This window comes from Myotis brandtii, unplaced genomic scaffold (assembly GCF_000412655.1).
Source record: "Myotis brandtii unplaced genomic scaffold, ASM41265v1 scaffold834, whole genome shotgun sequence".
NCBI classification, from domain to species: Eukaryota; Metazoa; Chordata; class Mammalia; order Chiroptera; family Vespertilionidae; genus Myotis; species Myotis brandtii.
Window position 1 is genome coordinate 2,221,391 of NW_005371386.1, and position 15,367 is coordinate 2,236,757.

Consider the following 15,367-nt stretch of genomic DNA (forward strand, 5'->3'; position numbering starts at 1 on the left):
ACATATGTCCCCCTTTTTTTCCCATTGACCCCTTGTAGCCCGCCCCCTCCACCCACTATCCATCCACAGATGTTCCATATGTAGACTACTGCTGCTATCCAATGGAACACTTTGATTCATGATAACTTCAGTTAACAACCAATGAAAATTTCTGAAACATAATTTTAACTTCTTTAAGGAGGCAATGCCATGAAAATATCAGGAATTGTTTAAGGATTAGGAGGAATTTTCTATCGTCTCAGAAACAGATTCTTCCTAACTTTTGTTTAGAATTGGCTGGAGGACATCCTCAAAGAAATTGAAATTTGAGGAACACCCTGGGCCTCACTGTAGACTCAGACCTTTTAGAGGTTGATGAGACATAAATATCTCATTTTCATGATTCTGTATGATAGAAGGAAAGAAACAGATCCACACAAATTTGAATATAAACTTTCTAGATGGTTAGACATGGTTTCAGCAAGCTGAGGAAACACTTTTCAGAAGAAACAAGCTAATACGTTGCAAAGGGAATTAAATGGATATTATAATAAGCAGAGGGAAAGAAGGTAATTTATAGCAGGAAGGACAACTTTCAACAGTTTACAGTCTCAGCAACGGTCAACAGCTTCACTTCATTGCCTTTTTTTCTATGTTTTCAAACTAGTATGTGCAACTTTTTCCTAAAAGAAAAGAGGTCCCACACTGTACTCCTTGGACAAGAAATGCCAAATAAATAAAAACTGTTGCTCTAAGCCACTTTAGATATAACTTCTGGGGGAAACACACCGGCTTCTGTGGTGTATTTGTTAATATACTTGGTAGGATTATAGGCTACACATAATGTTCACATGTGCTCGTAAACATATTCTTTATATGTAAATAAGAAGAACGTCACATTATTTACAAGGGCCATCTAGATTTACTGTTGTTAATGTCATCTGGTTTAAACTCACTGGGCAGAAAAACACCAAAGCCACGTGCATGGAGCTCCCTGTAATTTCCTTTGTAGAAAAAGATTAGAAATGTTAAAATCATTGGCATCATTGTCAGTTGGAACTTCATCTGTTTTAGTTCCTTGCAGGTCACTGAAGTTCTTTTGTGACCCCTGAGGGAAGTATTCTTAAAGTAATGCGGGAGAATCACTTTATCAATGGAACTTGACATCAGATAGCCATCACTTTCAAATAAAGCATTGATAGGGCTGTCAATGATCTGTACAGTACTATCTGAAAGACTTTTCTGGGTTTTTGCTGCATCTTCATGGCTGAACAAATGAAACTGGTCTTCTGCTTTGACAGGAAAAAAAACATGCATTATTACAGCTTCAAAAAGAAAGTAATGGCCTGGCCAGTGTAGCTCAGCAGTTGAGTGTCAAACCAGGAACCAAGTGGTCACAGGTTCAATTCTCAGTCAGGGCACATGCCTGGGTTGTGGGCTTGATCCCCAGTAGGGGGCATGCAGGAGGCAGCTGATTGATGACTTTCACTCATCATTGATGTTTCTATCTCTCATCCTTCTCCCTTTCTCTCTAAAAAGCAATAAAATCATATTTTTAAAAAGTGATGGAAGTATAAAGCAGTACACCTGGAAGGAATCTACAGAGTTCATCTTATCCCAACCTTCTCAAAGGAACTTCAGAACACCTGTGGTCAACAAAATTTCTCTGGCCTTATGGAGAAGTGCTCTGTGATTACAAATGTACATATACTATGAGAATCTAAAGTTTAAGAAATGGATATTTATTGATATTGTACATAATTAAAATATTACAGAACATTCCTCCTGATACAGAAGAGTGACACAGAATCAGAATCCAGGGTACTGGTCAATCTCTCCACTCAGGAATTCAGACTCTCAGGATAAGAACTGAACATGGTGTTTCTGGCCTGCTGGGCTTTACATAATGTGTGGGAAGCACATCCATTCCAGTCCCTTTTACAGAGCAGCTAAGAATGACCATGAGTGTTGTCTATGAGTAGAAACAGTTTTTGGTCTTCAGTCAGATAGTCTCAAATGCAGCCTCAATAACCCAAAACGGTGCTTTTCTGATGTACATTAGAGGTCTCTGCTGGATTCCTTTTCTTGTGATTTTGGACAATAATTGTCTAAGGCCAGTGTCCAGGTTCCCTTGAAATAAAATGCTCTTGACTCTGTTGACCTCTATGACCAATCATCAGTGGTATTAAAGTATACTCAGATTGGTGCCAACTAGAAATGGTATCTGAGAAACTGGAAAAATACCCCATCTCTTTGGAAGTCTGGGATGGCTCTCCCTTTTTCATCCTCTCCATGTGCATTAAATTAACAACATTTTTACATCATCAATACTCTTGATGATTGCCATGGTGCTAAAGAAGTTGAAGTGCATTTATGGCTTCCTATCACCCTATCCACAATACACTGAATAGTTCCTCAGGTCCAGTTCAGTAAAAAGCTGTACTATTTTGTTCTAAGGTATTACAGGTTTTCAAATCTTCTGTTTTCCAAGTGACTGTGGATTTGTAGCAAGGAGTTCCTGCCAGTCTTTGGCTCTGATATGATTCATTTGGCTGGGATGTACACCTTGAACAGCAGGAACAAGATGCAGGGAACAGCTGTGTTTCCTTGCCAAATATGCTGTAGAGTTCTTGAGCTGTAGTCTGGGCATAGAAAGAAGACTCCTGGTTTTTGATGTGAGTATGGGGATCAGATAAACACTGGCAAAATGGTCCAATACACTCAATTCCTTGTTAGGAATCAGAGTCTTCTGTCACTGAATACTCTTATGAAATAATAAGCTGTCTGAAATAGACATGAACTGTTTCCTAACTTCCTCTCCTTTCTATCTCCTCCCCACAGTGGAATCTTCATCATTTGTGGATGAAACCAATTTTTCTGGAGTTGTTTGGAGTGGGAGAGGAGCAAGCAGGTCTCAGGTGGTTGACCCTTCACTCATAGGGTTGTTGAACTTGTCATAAGTCAGGTATGGCTGAATATTAAGTTATAAACAATGTCTACCACAGCCATGCAGGACAATTTAGTGTCTTCTAAAGTAGTCCCACAGGGAATGCCTGCTCCATCTAGACTGTGGTCCAGGAGGGCAAGAGGGGTAGCATATTGGGAAACATAGTGATGTCATTTCTATGCCATTAGAAGTTTGCTATGGTTTCCTAGAAAGTACTTGTTCTGCTCCAGCATGGAACTGTGGTCTTGAAAGAGAATCACTTTTTTTCCCTGCTTGGTTTTATTGTTCGGGAATTAAAAATGAGCTTCATCTCTGTAATAAAGAGATCACTCAGCACTGATGAGCAATGGCTGGACCTGAATAATTAATGGCCCACACTAAGAATGAATCTGAAACATAGGCACACTAGTAAGTCAGATTGCCTTAATAAACAATTCATTCTCAGGTCAAGGTTGAGGTTAGAGTTCCCAAACCTGAATAATCACCATAATCTAGAGGATCTTTTCAAAATAAAGTTTCCAGGATCAATAAAACTCTACAAAATAAATCCTAAGGAAGTTGGAAGGGAATGTGCATAAAGTTCTTATACCCTTCCCTTTCCATCTGTGTGCTATTGATGATTAGCCAGATTTGAAAATAATTATCAAGAGTGAAGTTTGAAAGAAAAGATTACTTAAATAAGAATTAAATAATAACAGACAGCAAAATGTAATTAATTTGGCTCATAAGATAAAAGAAGGAAGGGCAGAGTATTATTAAACTGTCCATTTGTCAATGCAGATCAGAAAATAAAATGAGACTTGGTAAGGCAGAAGCAGTAAAGCAATTCTCCAGTTTTTTTTTGATACTTTTAAGGACTATACACTTTCCATGGCTCAGAAAAACAGCTTAACTTCAAAATATTTTCAGTCCTCATTCCATACATGGATTGTTCTGAGATACTAGAATATGTTGCAAAGAAATATTCTTTAATATTTCCTCTTTCATTTTCTTCTTTTAAAAAAGGTGGACAAGAAATTTTAGTACAGACTTGCCTGAATATTAAATAAGAGTTTTGATCATTCAACCCCAAAAATCTATGAAGTAGCTTGAAAAGAAAATCAGTTCAAAAGAACCTAGAGTGGTAAAGTAAGATGGACAAGACAGATGAACATTTACCTTGAGAATGGTATTTTATGTTATATAAATTAAATATTAGTTGTAAATTATGATGGATCACAAGTAAAAGTTATATAAAGTTTCAATGAAATGAAGAAAAACTCCGGAAATTTTAATGAAAATTTAAATAAATAAAATGTTTTTAAAATTCTCTATCCAAAAACTAATTCCTAAAATTCTAATTTACCAATCCACATTACTAATTTATTTTATAAGTGATTATGTTTTAGGCCTTAATATTAGATCTTTCTCATCTATATATTTTTTTAAAATTTCCTTTATTGATTTTGAGGAAGGGAGAGGGATAGAGATAGAAACATCAATTACAGAGAAGCATCATTAATTGGCTGCCTCCTGCATGCCCCCTACTGGGGATTGAGCTTGAAACCCAGATATGTACCCTGGCCTGGAATGGAACCAATGACCTCATAGTTCCTGGGTCGACACTCAACCACTGAGCAAAACTGGCTGGGCTGTCATCTATATATTTACTCTCTCTTTTGCTACTTCAACATTAGAGGAAATAGTTCAATCAACAAATTATAAGAAATTTAAGGATAAGATACCTCTTCATGGATATATCCATACTTGTTCATAAGTATTTTAATGGTTACCCAAAGCAAAGACAGTTTGTCTAGTGTGAATATATAATACTTAAATATTAATTATATAGTAAATTAGAATATGTATATATACACACGCATATACATACACATATATACACACAAGCATACATGTGGTATATATGTGTTGGTGTGTCCCTTTGTATCTGAACCAAAAAATGATAATATGTTATAGCTGCTATACATTCAGACAAGAAAATTTTAACTACTGCTTTATAATAAATTTCACAAATGTCAATGCAAATAGCCATTTGTTGAAGTAGGGTAAATTATATGTAAAGATAATAATGCAATCACTAATAATAAGATTAAAAAATAAATCTCCATGATTCATGATGATTAAAAACAAGAATGAAACTAATTTACCATTACCCTTTTTCTTGTAAAAGTTACATAATAGTTTAGTTCCTGTAGCTATAAAACAGGAAAATTAAACTCAAACTACAAGATGCATGAGAAAATATTATTAGAAATAAGAATCAAGGTATCTCACATAATTGATGGTAGAAAAATAACGATACCTTTCTCAGATAGCCAAAGAAGATACAGCAAAATAAAAAGCACAAATTCTGTTCTCTATTTCTTTACATTAAAGAGGGCTGGGCTATTCGGTTTATTGCCTGTGTGGAAATATGATACTGGTGATTTTTTTCCCTTCAAAATGTAATCACTCTTATACAATTATTCAATTAAAATTATTATGAGATCAAGTTACAGAGTCCACTACTTAGCTCAAAAACGAAGTCACCTTGAACACAGATGTTTGGCCTAACAGTATGCTTTCAGTGAAATTTTGATATCAAGATAATAGTTTTATCACAGAGTATTTAACCTAGGAAGGTCAAAATTCAAGATATCCCAAATTCTTTCCCCGACTGTAAGGAAAGAAAGTACCAAATTCAAAACATGAAAAAATGTAATCCTAGGTGTGAGGTGATACATCACTGTCGTTTTAATTTGAATCTCTCAGATGATTCGTGACTTTCAGCATTTTTTTCATATGTCTCTTGATTTCTAATTTCATGCCATTGGGATCTGAGAAGATGCTTGCTATGATTTCAATCTTCTTGAACCTTTAGAGACTTAGTTTGTGTCCTAACATGTGGTCTATCTTTGAAAATGTCCCATATGCACTTGAGAAAAATGTATATTCTGTAGTTTTGGGGTGAAATGTTCTGTAAATGTCAAATAATTCCATCTGATCTATTGTGTTGTTTAGGATTGCTGTTTCCCTGTTGATTTTTTGTCTAGAAGATCTATCCAGGGATGTCAGTGGGGTGTTAAAGTTCCCTACTATGATTGTATTGCTGTCCATCTCTCCCTTAAAATCCTCCATAATTTTTTTTAATATAGCTGGATGCTACTATATTGGGTGCATATATGTTTACCAGAGTTATAGCCTCTTGTAACCATCCCTTTGGTAGTATTAAGTGGCCCTCATTGTCTCTTGTTATGGCCTTCAGTCTGAAGTCTATTTTGTCAGATGTGAGTATTCCTACACCAGCTTTTTTTCATTTCCATTTGCCTAGAAAAATTTTTCCATCCTTTCGCTTTCATTCTGTGTGAGTCTTGTACTGAGGTGAGTTTCTTGTAGACAGCACATATATGGGTCATGTTTTCTTATCCATTCAGCTACCCTATGTCTTTTGATTGGGGTGTTTAAGCCACTTACATTTAAGGTTATTATTGATAGGTACTTATTTGTTGCTATTTTTACTCTCTATGTCTGTAATCTTCACTTTCTATTTCTTCTTCTTACATCAGTCCCTTTAGCATTTCTTGCAGTGCTGGTTAGGTAGCAATAAACACTTTTAGCATTTTTTTTTTGTCTCCGAAGCTCTTTATTTTGAATGATAGTTCTGCTGGATAGAGTAGTCTTGGATTTAGTCCCTTGGATTTCATTATTTTGTATATTTCATGTCATTCCCTTCTGGCCTGAAGTGCTCCTATTGAGAAATCAGCTAACGGTCTAATTGGAGCTCCCTTGTAGGTAACTTTCTGTCTCTCTCTTGCAGCCTTTAAGATGCTTGTCTTTAATGTTTGACATTTTAATTAATATATGCCTAGGTGTGGGTCTTTTTGGGTTCATCTTGATTGGGACTCTGTGTTTCCTGAACTTGAGTGACTTTTTCCTTAACCAGGTTAGGTAAATTTTCTGCCATTATTTCTCCAGACAGGTTCTCTACTCCTTGCTTGGATTCTTCTTCTTCTGGTATCCCTATGATGCAAATGTTGTTACATTTCACCTTGTCCCAAAGCTCCCTTAAACTCTCCTCCTGCTTTTTACTTTTTTTTCCATTTGCTGCTCTGAGTGGGTGATTTTTTCTACCTTGTCTCCTGATTCACTGATTTGGTCCTCAGATTCTTCTAGTCTACTGTTGTATCCTTCCAGAGCATTCTTTATTTCAGGTATGTCTTCCCTCATTTCCAGTTGATTCTTAGTAATTGTTTCAACTTCTCTTTTCATGTCGCTGTAATTCTTATTAAGTCCCTTATAATTCTCATTAAGTTCCTTACAATTCTCATTAGGTTGCTTATAGTTCGCACTGAATTATTGAGCACCCTTATTACCATCACTCTGAATTCTTTATCTGACAAATTGCTCACCTCCATTTCATTTAGTTCCTTTTCTGGCCATTCCTCCTTTTATTTCATTTGGGGGTTCTCCCTATTCTTACTGTCACTTTGTATTTGTTTCTATATATTAGATCACACTGCTATACCTCCCAGATTTTGTGAGGTTGTCTTATGTAGTAGGTGTTTCTTGGGACCCAGTGGTGCAGTCTCTTAGATATCCTGAGCTAGGTGCTCTAGGAAAGTCTCTTGCTCGGGTTATTTGCATTCTTCTGTAGTTGGTATTGAATGTTATTGTTCCATTAGTGAATGGAATCTCCTCTCAGGCTCACTGGCTATGTGGCTCATCCACAACTAGTCGTGTGAGTTGTTGTGGAGGTGTGGTCTCCAGGTGTTTTCTCTCCTTCCTTGATATGTCTCCTGCTTAGCTGGACCTCATTTGGTAATTCAGGTGAATGTTCTCCAATTTAGTTGTATTTCCAGTCTGGTCCTTGGAGGAGGTGGATGACAGGTCTGCCTATTCGGCCGCCATTTTCTCTCCTCCGATAAAATTTTGACCTCATGACAATATAGTGTCACATATTTTCCTGGATTACTATATAGTTTTCCTTCAATCCATATTTTTCTATTCTGGTTTATCTGTGCTAAGGTAGATATGACACTGAGCAAATAATTCAAAGTCATAATTACCTGGAACAATTAATTAAAATTGCAAATGAAGCAGAATTAACCAATTTAGGTTTTGCCTCTTCTATTTTACTCTATCTACTATTTAATGTCAGGTGAAAGATCTTATAGACGACTATGAAAAAGACAGAAATGGGGCATTAATAATATACAAGAAAGATTAAATAATCACTGATCAAGAGAACTGGTAAAGGCTTTGGACTTTGAAATTTGTGATTTTAATATTTAAGCCTCTACAATGTTTTCTTTTAATTAGTCATCACTAATACTTTTAAGCGTATTCTGTAAGCTTTCCTTAGAAATTTGGTCACTGGTTAATTGTAATATTCACTCCTTATCAGGCAGCTTTTTTTTAATATAAGGAAAGGATCACTAGATAGAAGGTAGTGTGGTCAGCTGGTCATGTGTTCAGGCTCAAGCACAATGAAACTGGGTCTAAATGATCAGTAGCTTCTTACTATCTTTGTGGCTTTTTATACCTTTTCCACATCTATAAAATGGGCATGGAAAATACCTTATACCATAGAGTATTGTGAGAACAAATGAGAAAATGCATTTCAGACACTTAGAGCAGTGCCTGAGCCTTTGTAACCATTATAAAATTATGTTTCTATTGTTATGCATTTTGCTGTACCACTAACACATCTTCTGTAGCTTGTTTACTCCATAATAAGTTGTAAAAAAAATAGATGATTCAGTATGATTTTTGGAGCTCTTCCTGGTTTGCTAACCATCTTTCAAATCATTAGTGTGAGTAGAAAATATAGTGCCATGTGATTATGAAGAGTGAACGATGCCTTTTCAAGGAATGGAACTAATTTATTACTTATTTGAATGCAAACTCACACTCTGAAATTAGGAAAGGGATCTAGCGTATTTCTTTTAAATATTCATAGGCAATAAAATATCGGGTTGTTTGATTGATTTAGAAGGCAATTGAATGTTACCTTTGCTCTTCATAATTGCATCTATAAAAAACATTGGGTAGGCAATTAAAAACCCCACCAACCTCTGGCATAGACATTTAATTGAGAAGAAAATGGGCCAAGGCTCATCTTCAAGTGAAAGAGCACCTTGTTTATTAATGAAAAACTGTTTCTCCTTAACCAACAACAAAAAGAAGAAAATTATGGCTTAAAACAAATTCAGGACATTGACTATAACAATCTAACATACAACATGGATCTTATTGAAAAATAAATCAATTTAAAAGATCTGTTACTGTAATTATTTTTTCCCAGCCCCTTAGATAATTTATCTGGGGTTCCATCTACATTCTATCAAAACACCAGTCTTTTCAACTAAATTCTCAATAGGAACATCAAAACGATTGATTTAGCTAACAAATTATTAGGTGTGTCTCTATTACCTAAATAGTTTGGTATTGATCAAAGCACTGAGATTATACCCTGAGAAATAGGAAAACCCTGTTACTACCCATCATTTCAACTCAACATCATATCTTTAAAGTCACATCAGCTTATTAGAGGCAAGCACAACAGAATTTGAGAAAGCTATTATCTCTAACAGACATGATTTTTATCAAAGTTCTAAAGCACCAAATGTGCTTTATTTTCATTGCCAAATTACTCTCAGGTGGCTAGATATTCTATATAAACACAGCCAGGACAGATAATGGCTTCAAGTTTATTTCAAGTTTATTTATTGTTACTGTAGCATTCTGCTTAATTGACTATTGAATAGAAATGGAAAACTCCTTTCAATTTTAAGACTAAGAGAATGATGAAAGAAGTACTTTAGTCAGTTTTCTGCATTTTATTTAAATAATGAAAGTGGGTACATTTCACCATTTTTAATATTAGAATATATGTGTTTGTCTACCCATGCTCTTGGTGAGGGTGTGCTTTGAAGGTAGGTGCTATAGCATAGAGCCTGGTAAAAATAAAAATGATAATCATTTTTTTAAATATGTATGGTGTTCTTAGCACTGTAGTAAGCACTTTCTATGCAGTATTTTCCATTTTGCTCAGGAGAACCCTATGAAACAGGATCTGTTATCACAGATAAAGAAATGGGAGCTTGAAAATATTGCCCAGGGTCACAAAGCCACGGAGGTGTAGGGGGATTGCCAGTCATCAATTCATTGTCTTTCAACACTGATCTCTTGATGATACTGGAATCTCTCTTTGTCTATAGAGGGCACTGGAGTGACAGTGGGGAGGTAAAGGTTTCTCTGTTCCAGTGTGTTTTTACTTCTTGCTCCTGTGGCTCTGGTTTGGCCTGTGGCTCTGGATCCACCCATGACTATACAATAGTTCTGGGTTGGGTCAACCTGGTGAATGTTTTTGCCATCTTGTGGGCTGGAGACACTTTCCAAACCGGTTTGAATACCAGCTTTGGGTAGATCTCCTTGATTTACAAATTAGTTCTTTCCTTGGGTATTATACTTCAGGCCTTGGGTATTCTTTTGAGTTCTCATCTATTCTCTCTTAAAAATTAATTCCCAGTAAATAGTTAGTAGTTATTGGCATTAAACCTTCCCTGTGCAACTTACTGCGTAGTTCCTGTGACCCATCTGATCCTGTCTAATACAAGGGGCTGTTCCAACCCAAGTTTTTCTGATTGGTTATTTAATGTTTCAACAACTCAGTTTGTTTTTTTGTTGTTGTTTTTTTTTAATATATTTTATTGATTTTTTACAGAGAGGAAGGGAGAGAGATAGAGAGTTAGAAACATCGATGAGAGAGAAACATCGATCAGCTGCTTCCTGCACATCTCCTACTGGGGATGTGCCCGCAACCCAGGTACATGCCCTTGACCGGAATCGAACCTGGGACCTTTCAGTCCGCAGGCCAACGCTCTATCCACTGAGCCAAACCGGTTTCGGCAACAACTCAGTTTGGATATAACCGAGTAGGTGTGCAATCAAAGTTTGTTGTTGAGTAGAATTATTATTTATTTGGGGAAAATGCCAGGTTGCAAACCAAAGACATTTAAAATATAAACACATAAGCAGTGTTTGTGTTACTAAAGGTTTGCAAGAGTAATACATAAATGAGGCTGATGCCATGATCAGGTTAGAAAGTAGCGTATTCCTAAGCACATAATAGAGAAATTCTGAACACAGCCAAAGATTAAAATTGAGGTATTTTCATAGCTTTGCCAAGGTCAGTTTTATAATGTGTCCTGATTTTTTGCTTGAACTACAATTGTTTTTTGTGCCACTAACATTCCAATAAAGTAAAAAAAGCACATACTGATACCATATCAAAACATTGATGTGCCCCAACATCACCTACTTCTTTTCAGAACTGGACAAAGTCCTACTGAGGACTTCTTTATTTCCAATTTAAAACATGATCAAACCTCTCCCCCACTTAATTAGCAAAAGGTTTCCTGCAGACCTCCCGGGCTACCATGTCCCCTTAGAACCTTTCTTTCCCTTCATAGCCAACTCCTCACAAGGATAGTACATACTTGCTTTTTCCCTTTTCCTCTCTAATGTCTTCTATAACACTGTCACCAGAGTCTCTCTATGCCCCGGGAAAATCTAACTAAACTGCTCTAAGTCAAGGTTATAAGTGATGTATTTTTTGCACAAATCCATCGTTTTCTTTTTTGCTTTTTAATTTTTTTTCCATTTTTAAATTACAGTTCACATTCAATCAGATATACAGCATAGTGGTTAGACAATCATGTACTTTACAGAGTGGTTCCCCATGTTTCAAGTACCCACCTGACACCATATAGGTATTATGATATGATTGACTACTAGAGGCCTGGTGCATGAAAATCATGCACTCGGGTGGGGGGATCCGTCAGCTTGGCCTGCGCCTATGGGGAGCAGGCCTAAGCCATCAGTTGGACATCCTTAGCCCTGCAGCGGAGGCGGGAGAGGTTTCTGCCACCGCGCTGTGCTCACCAGCTGTGAGCCCGGTTTCTGACTAAGCAGCACTCCTCCTGTGGGAGCACACTGACCACCAGGGGGGCAGCTCCTGCACTGAGCATCTGCCCCTGGTGGTCAGTGCATGGCATAGTGATCGGTCATTCCAGGTTTGGTCGATTTGCATATTAACCTTTTATTATATAGGCTATTACATATGCTATAATTTACATCTCTGTGACTACCAATTTGTACTTAATCCCTTCACCTTTTTCACCCAGCCTCCCAACTCCCCTCTGGTTGATGCCTAATTCCCTCATCTTACTTGGCCTTACTATTGTAGCTGACATTTTTTTCATGACTCCTACCTCCTAAGCACCCTGATTTTAACTGGAGTCGCCTCTAACTTTTTGACCATGTCTTCTAATCTCCTTTGTAGACACTATATACTCTGCCTAAAATTTGATTTGGGGTATAACTCCTAAATTCTGTCCATGATTCTTTTTTCTTTTTGGTTACCTGGAGTGATCTCATGAACTCTACAGTTTTGACTAGCATGTAACCTGATAAATCCACTATGTGTATAACTAGTCTGAATCATTCTCTTTAACTTCAGGGCTGGAGATCTCTCTCTTACTGGATTATGGAATAGTCCCACCTGGATGCTCCATAAGTACTACAGCAAACCCAGTGGGCGCCGTGCCACACAGCCCCCTAACCTCAGAACCTCTGAGTTCGTCTAAGCTCTGGTGGCCAGTTGTTGCACATACTGATAAATTCCCACCTTAAGCACCCATATGTGTATTATATCATTTTTTGAAAATATACTACATTTGGTTTCCTGTACAAACCCATACTCTAAAACATTTTTAGATAAAATGATATAATACACACATAAATATTTCAGCCATGTCTAACAAGTGACAGTTTCTAAAACATGGAAGCTGAGCTAATATTTAAATATTCCTCATTTTGCCCTAGCTGGTTTGGCTCACTGCATAGAGCTTTGGCCTTCAGACTGAAGGGTCCCAGGTTCCATTCTGGTCAGAGTACATGCCTGGGTTGTAGACTCCATTCCCAGTGTGGGGCCTGCAGGAGGCAGCCGATCAATAATTCTCTCTCATTATTGATGTTTCTATCTTTCTCCCCCTCTCCCTTCCTCTCTGAAGTCAATAAAAATATTTTAAAAATAAATATTCCTCATTTTATCTGAGAACCCTAAATGTATTTGCTAAATGTTTATGCAAATTAGTTTAAAGAGATTTTTCACTTTTATCATCATACCTCTTCATGTAGTTCTCTCCAACGAGAATTAAATGTCTCAAGCTCCTCATTGATCAGTTCATCCATGACTCCACCATCTGTCAGGGTCTGTGCCAATATGCGAATCTGATTCGGGTTATCCTCTGAATGTTGCATCAGATTTTCAAGTGACTGAAACACATTTGCAAAAATTATTTTTCTTCATTTTCTAAACACGTTGAATTAATACAAATGCTTCATGTCTTCTGATTTACTTAAATTAAGTTATAAGTAATTTAAACCAATATTAAATTGGGATCATAAAACATGAAAGATTGTTATTATTGCAAAAAAAGTACAGGATGGGGCAAAATAGGTTTACAGATGTTCATATAAAAATAATACAATAATTTACAGACAATAATACAAGAATAAACTATTGTTTCGTGTACGCAGAACGGTAAATCTACTTTTGCCGCAACCTGTATGATGTTGCTGTATGTAAATCTTCATGGGCTTATGGCAAGATTGTGGAATAAGGTACCTAAAAATGATTCACAGCCACCTTCTTATTTGATGGCCTCTACTCTAAAACCTGGAAAGGTAAGATACTCAATTTATCTTGTAGCTACTGGTGGCCAGGTGACATGATTCTGATATTATATGTAGAGAGAACTTTAAGAGGTTCTCTTCCCCAAATTAAAAAATGGCACAATCTCTTTAGAAGAAATCCTTCTACCCTTTACACAATTTTACACTTCTAGAACTTAAAGGTAAAACAGCCATCTTTGGACTGGGAGGCAATAAAAATGAGAATGAGGCCCTTCAATCTGATCATTCAATAGGATAACTAACTTCATTTAGCATTCTTTGTTCTGGCCACCATCCTTTTACTGATGCTATGAAAGTTTGCTGCATCGTCTTTAGAAGATGTTCTACACTGCTGATTCACAAGTAATGTTTGCTCAATGAACATCTCTAAGTGGGACAGGACCAAAATTACAGTCCACGTGAGATCTCTCCCACTGTTGTTGATACCTCTTCAGGTTTTACAATTCTCTTTTGAAAATAAGAAAGTTGGATACAAAGATGTCTTGGTTTCTGCTGGGACATTCTAAGATCCCAATTCTGTTCTGTCTAAAGAAACATTTTGCATGTTCTTCACATCTTGATTAATTTATGCACCTTATTTTAGCATATTCATATAGAGGATGGCACTAAATGCAATACATATGCTAACGTACATATTCATTTTCTATAAAGGAATAAACAAAAGTACAATAAAATGCATACAACATAAATGATTAAATATCATAAGTTCACATAAATCAAAATTGACACATGTAAACGCCTTCATTTTATTTTTAAAGGTCTTCAAAATAAAACTTAAAAATATACTAAAATTTGGAATGTACTAAAACATATAAACATGCTAAAGACATCTTTCTAATATCAAAACATGCCCACTTGGTACCTCAAAACATTCCATATGGTATGAATCTATGATTTTCAATATTTTTCAAAAATTCCCAATTCAGTAAATGTAGCCTTTAAACTGGAAAATAATATTTTACATTATTATCCTCTTTAGCCCTACTCCAAAGGAGCAAAAGTATGCATTCAAACTGTCTTTGCAAGTCTGTAGCAGATTTAAGCAGGAAAAGAAAAGTGTCAACATATAACTTAGTGATATGGCAAAAGGCTAATGCCCTCTATAAGAGGTTATTTAAATTCTTTTTAAAACCTTGAGATTGGAAGGTTCTTAGAGAAAACTAAGGCTTTTTCCAAACCCCAGTGCGGGAGGAGGGATTGCAACTAGACTCTCTGTGCTGTTTTGTTTGAATTTATTTTTTATTCAGTATTTGATATCTTTCAATACTGCATGCAAAGTGTCATCATTTAGATTAATTCACAACTTACATCTAGCACCTTGGAGATTTCCTCACTTCCACCAGGAATATTTTCAGTGGTTTTAAGTTTCAATTCTACTTCATTCAGCCACTTGTTTGCCTTCTCCAAGTAGGACAGTAACTCATGCCAACATGCCCAAACCTCCTAAAAAAGAAATATCCCAGATGAACTATTTTAATAAAAAAGTACTTATGAGACTCCAGCACTTCCATGTTTTAAAAAAACTTCTAAAAATATAGCATTGTTGTAGGTAACTGAAAATGCAACTAGTCATTTTGGTCACTTAATACATCCATAATAACAAATCATTAAGGAAATATTTTATTCCATGAATAAATTCAAGATTCAGTGATTTACTTTTTTAAATAAAGAAATAATTCATCAACATTATATTAGATTTAT